We start from the raw sequence: 14,748 nt of genomic DNA on the forward strand, positions 1-14,748 counted from the left end.
TGTGATGTTCCTGAAGTGGAGAGGCAAACCCAAGTATTTGCAAGGAAACTGACTGATGGGAACCGGGAAGTTCTGTAGCAGCTCTTGGAGCTTAATATCATCACAAGCAATATGAAGAAGAACACTTTTCTGAACATTGGCCTTGAGCCCAGAGGCAGAACCGAAGAGCAGCAGGATTTGTTTGGTAGTTTGAATGTCTGCTGCCGAAGGAGACATGAACAGAGCCGCGTCATCGGCGTATAGGCTGACCCTGAGCTGAGATGGTGGCAGTCGTAGAGTGCTTAGAGCCCCAACAGAGCAGACTTTGGCAAATAACATGTATGTTTTCCCTAGCAGTCTACAGGATAAAAAGGAAAGCCAAGTATCTTCAACAATCGTGCGAAGTTAGCATTGACTGCAAAACCTGCAAAATTATCATTCAACACTTATGTAGATGGTGGGCAAAACCCCCTTAACACTTTATGTAGAAACTATGCAGAGAGCTACAGAAAGCAATTTGCATGCAAAGTAAGAAAGCATCAATGGATTTGTTCTCTAACACAGTACCATTACCTAAGATCAGGAACATAACTGCAGATCTACCTCTATTCTAATGTGACAAAAGAAGCATCATGTCTCATGGGAGCAACCTATAAAGCAGTAAATAAGTTATGTTACAGTTAGATCGAATTATGTAGTACCGTTTTTCACTGGTAAAAGGGAACATATTAGTAGTTTGGAAAATATCAAGATGGAGGAGGATTACACTCATCTGAAAGGACATGCAAGTATAATTCACAACTATAGGCTGGGATCTTAACTAAATAGGCATGTGGGTACTTGCCGAACGAAACTGATAAACTGAACTAAAATATCATAGAAGACATAGCCAGGGATGGGGTGATCTTACACTGAAACATAGCACTAAAACATGTATCCATTTTGGCATCCAGCTACTTAGCACTATCTTCAAGCCATGTTCCGCATAATACATGGATGTGTATCTCCTCAGAATAATATCTGCGAAGCAAAGGTGCAAAGTACAATGCCGTTATACTAAAATACACAAATTGATCTCATGCTGAAAAGAAAGAAATGAAACACACAAAAAAGAAACTGATGTAAATGAATGTTGCACCCAAGAAAAAAGGAATTAATGGTACTGAACTTTTACTTGTTAATCAGCCTGTAGCATCTTCTAAAGAAATTTGGATTATCCTCGCCTCGAGCGTAATAAGCAAACCCTCTCTTTGTTACTAATTTCAGAAATGAGTGGAATCAACAATAATGGTGGGGATACTGGAATGTGGTAACTACAATGAAACTTGAGTTTCTTTCAGAAAAGACTAACTACAATGAAATTTGAGTTTCTTTCGGAAGGGAGTGGCGCGGGAGATAGTTTCACCTTTCTAACATACTTTCAGTTAAGTTTGGTACCCTCTGAACCCACCCAGAGCAAATAGCACTACAGAATATCCATGACATTAAAGTATCCAAACTGCTAAGAGTATGATGTGACGCTGTGGAGTCCATCTATTATTTGTACTACCAGAAATGCGTTAATTGGTCACATACACTAATTGTGTCACATGCTTTCTGGCAGCCTCTCTGAACAGCAATGACAACAATCCATGAAAAAGAGCACATCACCATTATGCAAACTGAATATTTTTTTTCCTTACCAGAAACTGTCTGTCTGTGCCTAGACTGCATGGCCCATCACCAATGCCGCAAGGGTTTGATGGGGATATGGGCAATCTTGGGTGCATTGGTTAACTTGATTAAGATCCTGCTTGACCAAGTGTGCCTTCTTGAGCTGTGAAACGAGCACAATATGAACTTCTCTACTGCTGATTTTTTAACTGAATTTCACATACCAAACATGGAGCAACTTGTGTCAACAGCACTGCCTACCTGACCACCTGACCACCACATAAAAAATCAGTAATTACATCACTTACCAGGCATTTCATCAGGACCAGCGCAGCAAGACTGCAGCTTGATGGAAAGGTGGTGGAGCACCGGAGGCAGATCCGCAGATGCGTGTCTTATCCCCATCAGAGGCAACAGGAAGGACATGCGGCGACACGCGGAGTGGACCTACGGTGGCGCTGCTCGGTGCCGGTCGAGGAGCAGCGGCCCGCGGCTCCTCCCGTCCCGTGGACCTGCAATGGGACGGAGAGGAAGATGAGCAGCGGCGAGGCAGGAAGAGGAGCTCGCTCGCCGTATCGCCGCCGCTGACCCTTTTTTTTTTTTTGATAACTCGCTGACCGTTTATTTGGTCGAGAGGAAAACTACTATGGGCCGCTCCTGATTTCTGTGGCTGCTACGGGCTGAATTTGGAGAGGAAGTGATCCAGGCTCTGGGCCCAATTTTAGTGGGAAGAGAGGCCCTAGAAAGCAGAATTAGTTTTTCTAGAAAAGAAAAGGAACCACAGCATCAACATTGAAATCATACGTCACTCCTCGGATTTTGCTTTTTGTAAATTTAGCCATGAATTTAGGAGCTCGAACTTCGAAGCTCACAACTTAGCGGAGTATACTTCATCTCTCGGGGATGGCCACCATGTGTGGTTGGGACACCATAGAGACCTTCCCTTCGTTCCTGTAAACATTGTGACGAATTAATAAAAGCTTCATAAGGTTGTCTAAAAAAAAAATTAGATTACATTCAGTCCAAGCTTGCTCATGAATAATGGAATTTCAACTTTGAAGCTCATAATCTCATCAAGCATGCGTCTTTGCTAGGTATAGGTCGGGCTCTACCTTATAGCCCAATTATTTTACCTGTAAACATTACTATTACCTAATAAAGTTTGGTGTCACAATTCCTGAAAAATGAAAAACAGAATTGGATTACAATCAGGACCAGAACATGAGAACCAATCTTTAATTGGATGGTTACTAGAGCAATGGTACCCTAATCCCACAAGGGATCAGACCACATATTTTTCACGCTTTGGTGTCTCCTAAAGGCAGAATATTCGTTTAGTGGGAGGCGACATTCCTGTCGATAGCGATGCACATGTGTGAAGTGTCAGCTTAGTCTTTCGAATGTGTTCATAGGGGTAGAGTGTACGTGGATTTTATAGGGATGAGTGTATATACATGTTTTGTGACGTCTGCGTGTATAAGAGACATCGGAGGGAACTAGACAACTACGTGGCCGGATGCTACATGGTTTAAAAAGTGTTCATGAAATTTAAAATGCATTCATCGAATTTTTAAAAGGGTGAACACTTCTAGCGAAGCGCAGCGATGGCCACCGGTGAGCGAATCTAAGTGTGGCGGGGGGTACAGGTGTCGACGGGATGGTGGCGGAGGCTACGGGTCCACACTAAAGTCAACGCCGACATGGATGAGGGCGAGCGGGGGAGCAAGGCTGTCGGGGGGGGGAGGCATTCTTTTGCTGAGAAGTTGCGTCGGACTTCTAAATTTGAGGCACATCCGAAGTGACTCCTAAATTATTGAGGAGAAAAATCGGTTGACGGTTCGGTTAGGTGCGGCCTAACTCCTTAAAATGACCTTTTGAAAAGTTAAGCCTCTTCAAGCTTCGGGAGGTTAGAGATAAGGACCAGCGGCTCGCTAGAGATCGCCACATAAGGTGAATTCCCCTCTCTAAAATTGTTTCCATTCCTCTTCGTTAAACAAGGCCAAAAAATAAACATTTTTAGTGGTAACCAAAAAAATAACCGAGGTGGCCATACTCATAAAAAGGGTCGAGGCTTCTAATTGTTCATTTGGTCATTTCCAAAGGTGGCCAAATGTATGTATCCTGGCGTGCTGGCCCCATAGCATGTGCCCACCCCATGATGGGGCTGACCGGACACATTTATAACCGGGTTGTGCCTGGACCGCGAGGATGGGCATGTGTGCTACACACCCTATTTTTTTTCTAGATTTTTTTTCAAACATTAGCGCCGTTGGCCCGACACATCCCGTGTATTAAGAGTGTCTGGGTGGGCGATGCCGAGTGACAGCTATTTTGTCGCGGGTACTGATTTTTAATAGGAATCGCCACTGGGCGACACAGTAATGGGCTGGCCCGTTTAGCTGCGTCGATCGCTGGCTTCCCTCGCGCCGGGTCTAATAGGTGTGTTCGTCGGTTCAATCTGATTTTCTTCTTTCCTTTTCCGTTGTTTTTCATTCAGTTTTCCTTTTTTTGCCAGTTTTCTTTGGTTTTTTTCTTCATTATGTTTCGGTTTTCCTTTGTTTTTGCATCTATTTTCTTTGTTTTTTAGTTTATCGCTGCTTTCTTCTGTTTTCTCTTTTTTCTTTGTTATTTTTTCAGTTTCCTTTGTTTTTGACGGTATTCTTCAGTTTTTTCTTCTTGTTTTGCACTTTTGATTTTCTTTGTTTCTTTCCTGCTTCTTTTTGTTTCTTCGCTTTCCTTTTTGTTTTTTCTCGGTTTTCTTTGTTTTTCTAAACATGTCTACTTTTTTTTTATTTTTCCAACACATGCCTACTTTTGTACATTTTTTTGTAGACATGCAAAAAAATTATAGACATTTAAATTTTTTCAAATACATATTTAAATTTTTTTGCAAAACAATATGTTCGAAATATATTAACATTTTTCAAATACATGTTGAAATATTTTTCAGCTGATAAAAACATTTTTGCGTACACATGACTAACATTTTCGTAGACATGATGAACATTTTTTGCACATGATTAACATTTTTTCGCATACATGATAAACATTTCTAGTTTTTTCATTAATGTTATACATTTTTTGTATACATTAGAAACATTTTCTGTACACATTTAATATTTTTCAAATGCAAGATTAACCTTTTCTTAATTTGATGTAAAGGGTTTTATTAATATACATATTTTTAATTAGAATATTTCAAACATAAACATAATTTAAAAACGAAAGTGGTAGTTTGAAGGGAAAGCTAAAAAAAATGAACACGTACGATGTCATCTTGACGTTAGCGTGGCGCTGCAAGTGGTTACTGGCCGGCCCTTTTCGGTCTCGCTGCTGGCGGCACATAGCCGCGCCCGCCGTGCCGTTCTGATAATTTCAATGGGCCTTTCTGATCGCACGTCGGCTTCTATCTCTCTAAAAAAAACTCCCCCTTCCCAGCCGTCAGATACAGTGTTCCGGCGCGAGGCGAGTGGCCGACGTACGCGCCGTCGCCTCCTTCCAGATCCGCGGCGAGCCGCCAACGAGGTACCGCTCTTCCCGCCGCACACGCACCGCTCTTCCGGTCCTTCTCGTTTGATGTATGGTTTCTGTGTGTGCGCTGAATCTTGCCCTAGATTACTGCTGAAATTGTTAGTCGCGTCCTTCTTGATTGATCTAGTTTCCGATCTGAGTATAAAACTCTCTCCGACGGGTGTCTAATCTGAACATCGGACTGAAAGCTTAATTTTCTTGCACCTTGTTTCGCCAGAGTCTCAGTTGCTTCCTAGCCCATCTGTGTGTATGTACTCTGCGAGCTGTTGGACTGATTCCTTGCACATTGGACTGAACATTGGACTGATTCATGACGTGTTTTTTATATGAAAAGTAAATATGGCAGTACTTAAAATGCGACTACTGTTTTTGTTTAGTTGGTAGTCGTTCCTTGCATGTGAAGATGTCTCGTTGTGCTTCAGGTGGCATCAACAGGGCAATTTAGTTATTCATGAGAGTCATTAACCAGTGAATATCGTTTATACTTGTTCAACTGTAACATCAAATTTCGACAGGACTTTTGCGGCCCTTCATTTCACACCTAGCATTGTTACATTTCAGGATTCACAGAGTAAATACATCGTTTTCTGTTTGCACCATATGTTTTATGTCTCAGTGATCCGCGACCCATTTTAGAGAGGACTCATTTTATCTCAGGGTCATCCTGGATTTATTTCAGTGGCCCATGCATAGTAATCTTGTTTGGAACATAATTTGAGATTAAACTTCCTTGTTTCAGGAAAACAAAAGGATGGAATTGAAATTTGATGCACTGTGGAAAAGGGACTTACTTGCCCTGAGCAAATACAACGTTAATGGTAAAGTTAAAGCAATTACAGTAAGAAATGATTATCCAGACCACCCTGTCCCTTATTTTCAAGTTACTGAGGGTTTTGATTTGAAAAAGGTTAAGAAGGTATGATAACTATCCATCTGTGTGATGTTTCTCTCCCCTTATTTATTTTCTTTCCCACTGCTGACTCTTGACATTCTCTCTTCAGCTTATGCTAGAAAGGGATGTTGAGATCGCCAAGTCCATAGCAAACGACATAATCATCCCAGACCCTGCTCCCCAAGTTTGTGTTACCTTCATTCACATAATTTGATTGATGGCTCATTCCATTATATTAGTTATTATTTAACCCGGTAGTATTATAGGGTACTTAAGTCAACTAAAACAATATGCTTGTTACCTTGGATTGGAGCACGTGGATTCACATGCCTGAACCATGCTAGCTTTAGATCCCCTTACTTTCTCCTCCCTCCTTGTTGGTGCCTCATGTTTGGTTTTATCTTTATGCTTGGGTTGTTGTTCTCATTGTTGTTGTCATACATGCACCCTCCGTAGACCACAAGACAGTTTATTTTGTTGTGCTTTTAATGGGATAACTGACGCCTTTCACCTTTTTCAATTGTGACGGACTCATCTAGTGGGTGGCTGATAACTTCTTGGACAAATATGCCGAATTGGAGCCCATCCTTGTAAAGGATAGTGCTTGGTGCTTCCTCCGACTCTTCCAGAACTGTAGAGGCCGGGGCATGTCATCGGATCTTACCATCACCGCACAAACCTTAACCTTCATGGTCAGTTTCAATGCCCTGCGATGTGCAAAAGTTGTATTGGAGGGCATGGCACCTGAGCTCTATGGGATGCACGCCAATCCCAACTGCATAAACAAATTTGGATACTTTGCGCTCCACGAAGCTGCTGAAAGGTTCTCTGTGGACATGATCAAGCTGCTTTTACGCCATGGTGCATCGCCCAATGTGCGCACAGTTCGCAATGATGTCATTTTTGATGTCATTGAGAATCTACTCCCGCTCCATGTCACAGTTGAGAATACTTGCCTCCATAAGTATCTGGAGGACAATCTTTCTCACAACCAGAGTCATCTGGATTATATCTACAAGCTTATTCATCTGCTGTGTCTACCTGAGATGGTCTGTTTCATTTCCCTCCCTATATGTATTACTACTTTTGCAGCATGACACAAAAAGTAATTGTGGTCATACCATAAACCCGTGACAGGTTATAATGAAATTAGTGATACTAAGTGCCGGGCATCCTTTCATCTCAACTTGTCAGAGAGTGTAAAGTTTTTGTTTGTTGATCCTTTTTTGTCTTACTTCATGTCTTCCGTATGTTCTTATAGTAAAGGATAAAAAGTCATCAATAAAATATATAAAAAGTGTTGCTAGTTATTAATGTTATTTTCTTTGCCTTGGAGATTGTCCCTAATCCATATTTACTTTGATAGGAGGAAACATGGCGATACACAGAAAGTTTATTCAACATTACTTGCTTGCATATGAATGCTAAATGGACTTTATTTTTTGTTCGTTGTTGTTTTACAGAAGGTCTTCTTGGACACAACTAGACTGCTTGCAGAAAAAACAAATAATGTACTTCAAGAGCTCTGGAATTACATTGAGGATGGAAAAATTATCCAGTCTGCTGTTCTACTACTGGCTGCTCAAGAGCAGATCCGTGGGGGCAGTTCTTCCAAGATAAATGGCAGTAGTAAGAAAAATGGGTTTGACATTATCAATAAATGTATAATGAGGCGTTCATTTGCCTTGAGATGGGAGAAAGGTTCACATGCAACGGCACCGGAGCTTCTGGAGGAAAGGAAGACACTTACTGATTGCGCATGGCTGCTTGTTGATGTAATTTCCCATGCCGGTGAAGATCTTTCTGCATACATTCAAACGCATTCTGAGGTAAGCGTTTTTGGTATGTTGTGGCCGCAGTGCCTCATATGCCTTTTACTTAATATTTGTACTTTTACTATTGTTAGTGCTGTTGTTTAAAAAAATACATGCTCTAGTCTTAGCAGGAAGATAATTCTCACCTCAACTGAAAATAAAAATGTTATACTCCCTCCGTCCCGGACGGAGGTAATACTTGCTCTGTCTTGCCAAGAAGATAGTTCTCACCACAAATAAAAATAATAATGTTATACTTGCTCCGCCTGCGTTTACTGGGCTGGGGGGGCGCAAAATTCTAGGACCAAGGCACAATGGAAATTCCTGGCGCTCCACATCTTGCCCCTGTAATTAACGACAACGGTTAATGCAAGAGTTGCTCCTGGAAGGTTTCTTGGGTCTAATATGGAGGATGGAACTCTTATATATTGTTGAACCTTGCCTTTGATTTTACTCCAGTTTTGTTTTATCCTTTTGCTGCAATGTTTTGAGAGTTGTCTTGCTTAAACAAATGAACTTTTCTTGCAGCAATTATCTATCTCAAAATTATCACTGAATTACTACTTTTTCGAGCCCTTATCCCAGATTTGTACTTATTGTGCTAATGTTATCATAAAGCTGCATATTTTACCAGCTGGACAACTATGAACAACATGTCATACACATGTGGCTCTGACCTCAGAGTGGTTGACCTGTTGGCCTATCATTGCAGCTCATACTAAAGAAAGTGCAGTTTCCTGATAATATGTGTGAGAATGCGTAGTTTGTGAATACTAACCTCAATGTGCTTAATTAGAAAAAGTATAGTCTTTGGCCCCCTCAAGATTGCTATATTTGCCTTCTGCCCCTCCAGCATTTCTTCTCTAGCTCCGCCACTGTACAAACACCTCTTATTTCTGAACACTTGGGAAAGGTGATGGCAGAGATAATGAAACAAGAGCAAATAATTGATGGGAGTAAAGCCGTCGTTTTAGTTATTTTAATGAATTGTTCTATGTCAGAAGTATTAGTAACAACCAGCCTGTTATTAGTTATCCACATCAGATCCCCTGTCTGGCTACTTCTTTTATTTTATCTTCGTCATTGACCAGACAAACAAACTATAAGAACACCTTTTGTTCTTTATCTTCTAAGACATTGCTTGATATTATTACATTGTGAAGGAGATTGCTATACGAGTTCATGATAGATACTATTGATGGTTTCTACATTGAATTCACACACTACAACTAAAAGGAGCATGTTAGTTCCTTTTCCACTACCATATGCATTTTTGTCATGGAAATACGAATCTTACAATTAATATTTAATGTATGCATAAATAGTGAAAAAATTGGTGACAGAAACTCTTGATCTCCATATTAGAGTATAGTGTGAAATGCCAATTTTGTTTGTTCTTGGCTTCACTTATGTCTATTTTCTCGTTTTGTCACTGCGTTGTATCGTTTTTAGCCGTAAAATTGCATGTATCATCATCAGGCGTTTGGTTAATGTTGTTGCATGGTGCATGAATACAGAACATGTGCTTGTGTCATTTCTCTTTGTTTATTTTCTGGACGCATGGAAGATAAATTGGCAAAAATGGCAACTTCCATATTTTTATGGTTGCAGCTGTTTGGCATGATTCCCAGCTCCAAATATTCTAGGTGCTGGAGCTGGGGGTATATTAAGGGCGTTGACATGAGCCTTCTTTATTCATGTTAGACTGGAAATTTATGCTTAATGTACTTTATTTAGCCTACAAACTCCAGGTCCTCCAAGAAACAGGGAGTTGGAGCTCATTACAGCAACTTGTCTGTGGTCCAGGAGGACAGTTCAATGTAGTTCAAGAAACACTAGGTGTATGGTCTTTAAGTTTGTCTGAACTTCATTTGGATCATACAGCCTGAAGAAAGCCTGAAGAAATTGACACCTTTCTCTTTGGGGAACCAAAATAAAACTATTAAAGTGATTTGAACTAGTTGGAATTTGAATAACTGTGACGTGTAGTTAAATATACAGAAGTGTGATGCAGTTTTTTACCCGTACCTTTGAAGCGTCTAGATCATAACGTGTAGTTAAATACACAGAACTTGTGGGAGCTAACAGATTTTGCTTCAAGATAGACATGATACATTAATCTAGATGAATCCGAATATGTATATTATGTAGTTTATGAAACCTAGTGAATTGAATGCGATTACTCTTTTTGCACACTGTTCTATTGCCTTCCAACTCATATTAATTATCTCGCTGCTTACAATTGGTTATGTAATTGCTACATTGTATATATGGTAGATCTATGTTAGTGATATATTGCCTTATACAACAGCTTGTATGTCATGTAGGTGCCCCATGTGGAGGTCTTTCAACATGTTTCACGTATCCTCAAGGAGTATGGATTTTGCCCTAATGGAGATCCCATGGACACTATAAATCTGTACTACTCTTTGTATTGCTCACGATAATTTTCTATGTGAATAAATGATTATTTTTCTGATTATTCTATTTGTCTTCCATTTCTTGAAGCCAGCCTTATGACTGCAGAAAGTCAAACGGAGAGTCATGCAAAGGTGGGGGCCGTGGGGCTCAAGTGATTCTTTTTGCATTAAACAAACCGAGTCTTAATCTCTCTCCTTTTTAATAAAATGGATAATAGGGCTTACAGATGCAAACATGGCAGTTATGGAATCGGCCAATCTGGATGCTGCAGAGAAAAAGGTAAAGATAATCAAATCCGCGGTTGATCTAGTTTTGGATAGACTGATGGTGTTGGTAACGGGTAATGATATTGTGGCAGCAAAAAGAAAGAAAGCTATAAGAATATGTGCCCTTTCCTTGTTCTTTTTATTTTATGTTACATCAACTATTTTTAAGAATATGTAAAGTACTCCCTCCGTTCCTAAATGTAAGTCTTTGTAGAGATTTCACTATGAACCACATACAGATGTATATAGATGCATTTTAGAGTGTAGATTCACTCATTTTGTTCCGTATGTGGTCCATAGTGAAATCTCTACAAAGACTTATATTTAGGAACGGAGGGAGTAGTAAATTTTTCCTAAATTGACAAATCCCATGAACGCTTTCAGATACATAATAGAATCTTTGTTTTAAGGCTCGTTTTCTTGACTTCTGACTGTACTCATCTTGCCCTAATCTCGAGTCCAGGTCACAACTGTTGAAAATGACGGTCTCTCCCTTATGGCACGGCAACACACCAAACAAACAAAGGTAACCCATATACCTTAATACTGATTTTGGTGCAGCAGTACCAAGCAGCTTTGCCTACACCTTGTGGCAGCACAAATGGATTACTAACTAGAGCACAACGTGATGGTTTTGGTGTTGCAAAGTTGGGAAGCTTTGCAGTACCGAATTCAGCCATATTTATAGAGTATAAGTATTTGTGTTCTAATGGACTTTGGCTACTGAACTGGACATGTTCAAGCTGCTTCTAGTGCTTATTAAATGAGCTACTCCCTCTGATCCATAATAATTGTCGTGGTTTTAGTTCAAATTTGAATTAAAACCACGACCATTATTATGGATCGGAGGGAGTACAAAACATCTAAATTCTAGCCTAGAATACCTAGTGTGTGTTCACACACATGTATAGAAACTACATGTATAGAAACTGAATTCTAGCTTTGAGTTGCCTTCAAATGCATATCACCTTTTCCAACTATGGTTCATCTCCCCCATCCTAATGTGTTTCCCATCAGGTTTTTTTACCAAAGAAAAGGGGTAAATGCAATAAAAAGGAGGCTTAATTAGCTTAATGAGATAGCTGAACTTTATAGGTTCCAAGTAACGTCAACATTGGGACTTCACCAAGGGGGCTTTGCACATTATTGTTACTTCCAACACTTTATTATTGTTCTTGAATGCTCTGTTGCATCTGAAATTTATTTGGTGCCTGCGAGAAAGATTTTGATAGAATAAGATCCAGTGTAATATAATCGTTAGAGGCAATAAACCAATAACAAAGCATGTTTCAGCTGCGAGTTTGTGCCATGCATTGTGCTGGTTCAACAGCTTTTTATGTTGCTTAAGCATGCTACTTGAATTACTATACTGCAGTAACATCATTCATATCTAATGAAACACCAATGTTGTGTATTGATCAACATAATACATCTCAAGCGAGAGGTGCTGGCTGGAAGTATGGATGTTTTGTTTTATGATGTACCTCTAATGAAATATATGACAGGCTGTGAGAAAGAAAGTAGGCCGAGGATGGGATCCCACATACACAAGGAGAAGTTTTTTTTCCACATTGGAGGTCAGTGTTACAAGCCCGGCTTCCTTTGAAGGTGTATCCAGCCTATGCAAGCTCAGATCCTAGTCCAAATCATAAACTTGGTCCAATGCCAAGGACCTCGCCATTTACAAGCAACAATCAACCCAGAAGGAGCTTTGTCACTGCTGCTATTGGTGCATTCAGGCTCTTGAAGGTGCTAAAGTAGAGTAGAAAGGTATGCCATGAGTTCCGTCTATCTGTCCCAAATTTTCCGAGCATGCCCCACATGATTTATAGTATGTTTTTGTTTTCTTAGGGAACTCTCAACCCTGGGAAATATTTATGCAACACATTTGATCCTGTGCATAGGGTAGTATTACTAGGACATATGCTCGTGCGTTGCAACGGGGAAATAAATTGGCGTGCATGTGCTAGCACGACAACCCGTGCTTTGGTAGGCCAAAATGCGTACCAGCAAGACGACATCCAAACAATGACAAGGAGTTGCCAAGGTTTAGAGAAAAAATACATTCTCCGAACAATTTAGGCCTCCAGTTAATAATCGGCGCACGACATCGCACACACAATCCTTGCTACTCTTTGCAGCCTTAAAATTGTTCCTTCCTTTAACTTTAAAAATACTCATAGTGTCATGCAACATTTCCTTCCTTGAATGTTCCGACCCACACACACAATCCTTCCTAGTAAGTTCATTCTTTGAGCCCACACGTCCCTCTTTGCAGGGTGCACCACGTCCTAAATCCATCGTTTCTTTTGTCATGACTTTAGTCGCCCTCTCGTCCGTTGTCATCTTCCCTTTTTCTAGGTGTCTTGTTGATATTACAGCCAACTTCCTAACCTATATAAACGGGTGGGAATTGTCTTAAAAGGAGCAAGGTAGGAGTATTTCACATGAAATATTGATGTTTTGCAGCCTATTGGACTAGAGATTAAGTTTTTCTCATGTGGCTCGCGGCCCAGAAAAGCTTAGCAACAATTGTTAGATGCTCAAATAGGCCCAGCAATTTGATTAAAAAAAGGCATGCAAGCAGCCTTTTGTACTGTTCAGAAAGGCAGGTAAGTCTGAAACGAGAGGTCATTGTTTCGATAAGAAAAAAAAATAGAAATACGGGCTGGCTGCTTAGTTTCCTTAACACGTACGCTTAGTTTCCTTTGCACGTATATCACGTCACGGTTTCTTTCCGTTTGCACATGTATATTCGTCAAACGGAAAACGGACCTTACAAAAAAAATATTGTACATGAAAATACTTAGAACGGGACGAAACAAAGCGGAACCAAACCAAAAATACCTATTCTCTTTAATAGTAGGTATAGATATAGATTAGTCAACCAAACACCCAACACTTGTTAATGCAGTGGCTTCTATTCTATTGATACTCACCATATGGTGCTGCTCCACTAACGAAACCATGTTAAAGCTTGCATTCAGAATGAGCGGCTTCTATTGATGCTCACCGACATGGAGTTTCTTTTTTACGATCATTTTTTTACATGGAGTTGAGTAGTGCTTCAATCACCAGCCAAATGAAAGCTGGTGATCTCTGGATTGAGTGGGGAAAATGACTGGCCTGAACTAAATTTCCGGCTTATGACGCCGAACAATGCGTCAGAATTTCATTTCCTTTTTGTCCACGTCATTTTCATTTTTTCTATCAAAGTGGTTCTGATTTTGTCAATTTCCCTCCGTTCTGGTGAACTCTGCAGGAGGCTCAACTTCTTTGCGACAATTGGGCTACTCTGTACGGCGTCATTCAGACAGACGCTTGACTTGATAGCCGCTAAGCATCACGTTCCTGTGTCCCTAAGAAGTTTTATTATATGTAGTTTTGTAAGGAGCCGAGGGGGCACCATGAAGGTATAAGAGCAACTCTAGCAGACCCCGTATCCCGCCCCGGCCTGCAAAATAACCGCCAAATTGCGGGTTGGGGCCGGAAAATCTGCACGATCAGACCCCGCATCCCGCCCCGGCCCACAAATATTTTTACGGGGCGCAGCAAATCTTCTTCCCCAACCTCTATCTTCATGGGCTGGGAGGCCGACCCGAGCTCAACCCCTATCCGCTGCGAGATTTGGCGGGAGGGACATGTCCGCGCGCCCTTTCCCGCTCCCCGCACCCTCCGCCACCATTGCCCCCCTCCGCAAGCTTCGGTTCCTCCTCCTCGGCCGTCCCTCGCTGCCATGGACGACCCCATGCTGTCCCCCGTCACCGTCGAGGTCGCGCACGCTCCTTCCCCTCGGGCGGATCTCGTCGCCGGCCATGTTGGCCCCGCCGTCGTCGCCCAAGCACAAGCCGCGCCTGCCCGCAAGCGGCAGGGCAACGTGGTCGTGCAGGGCGGGAATCTGGCTGCCCCTGCCGCGATGGCCCGCGCTCCGGGCGCCAACGCGGTAGCGTGATCCCGGCCGGCGGCGGAGAAGGTCGCCAAGGCCGCGGGCGTAAAGCGGAGGAAGGTTCCGGCTTCAAAGAAGCCACCTTCTTCATCCTCTCACTCCACCCCCCCCCCCCCCCCCGCAAGGAGGTGCTCCGGTGATGCCGTTCAACAGTGCCACTCCCCCCGCGAGCGAGGTGTTCGACGAAATGGCCGGAAGGTATGCGTCTTCGGTCTTGGCGATTTCCTTTCATTTCCGCCATTATTC

The 14,748-nt window shown here is 41.7% G+C and overlaps 1 pseudogene; it reads left to right on the forward strand.

Moving 5' to 3' along the window:
* Positions 1-5,039: 5,039 nt before the first annotated feature.
* LOC125541389 lies at positions 5,040-14,112 on the forward strand (annotated as a pseudogene).
* Positions 14,113-14,748: the final 636 nt, after the last annotated feature.

The sequence above is a fragment of the Triticum urartu genome, chromosome 2 (genome assembly GCF_003073215.2).
Source record: "Triticum urartu cultivar G1812 chromosome 2, Tu2.1, whole genome shotgun sequence".
Taxonomy (NCBI): domain Eukaryota; kingdom Viridiplantae; phylum Streptophyta; class Magnoliopsida; order Poales; family Poaceae; genus Triticum; species Triticum urartu.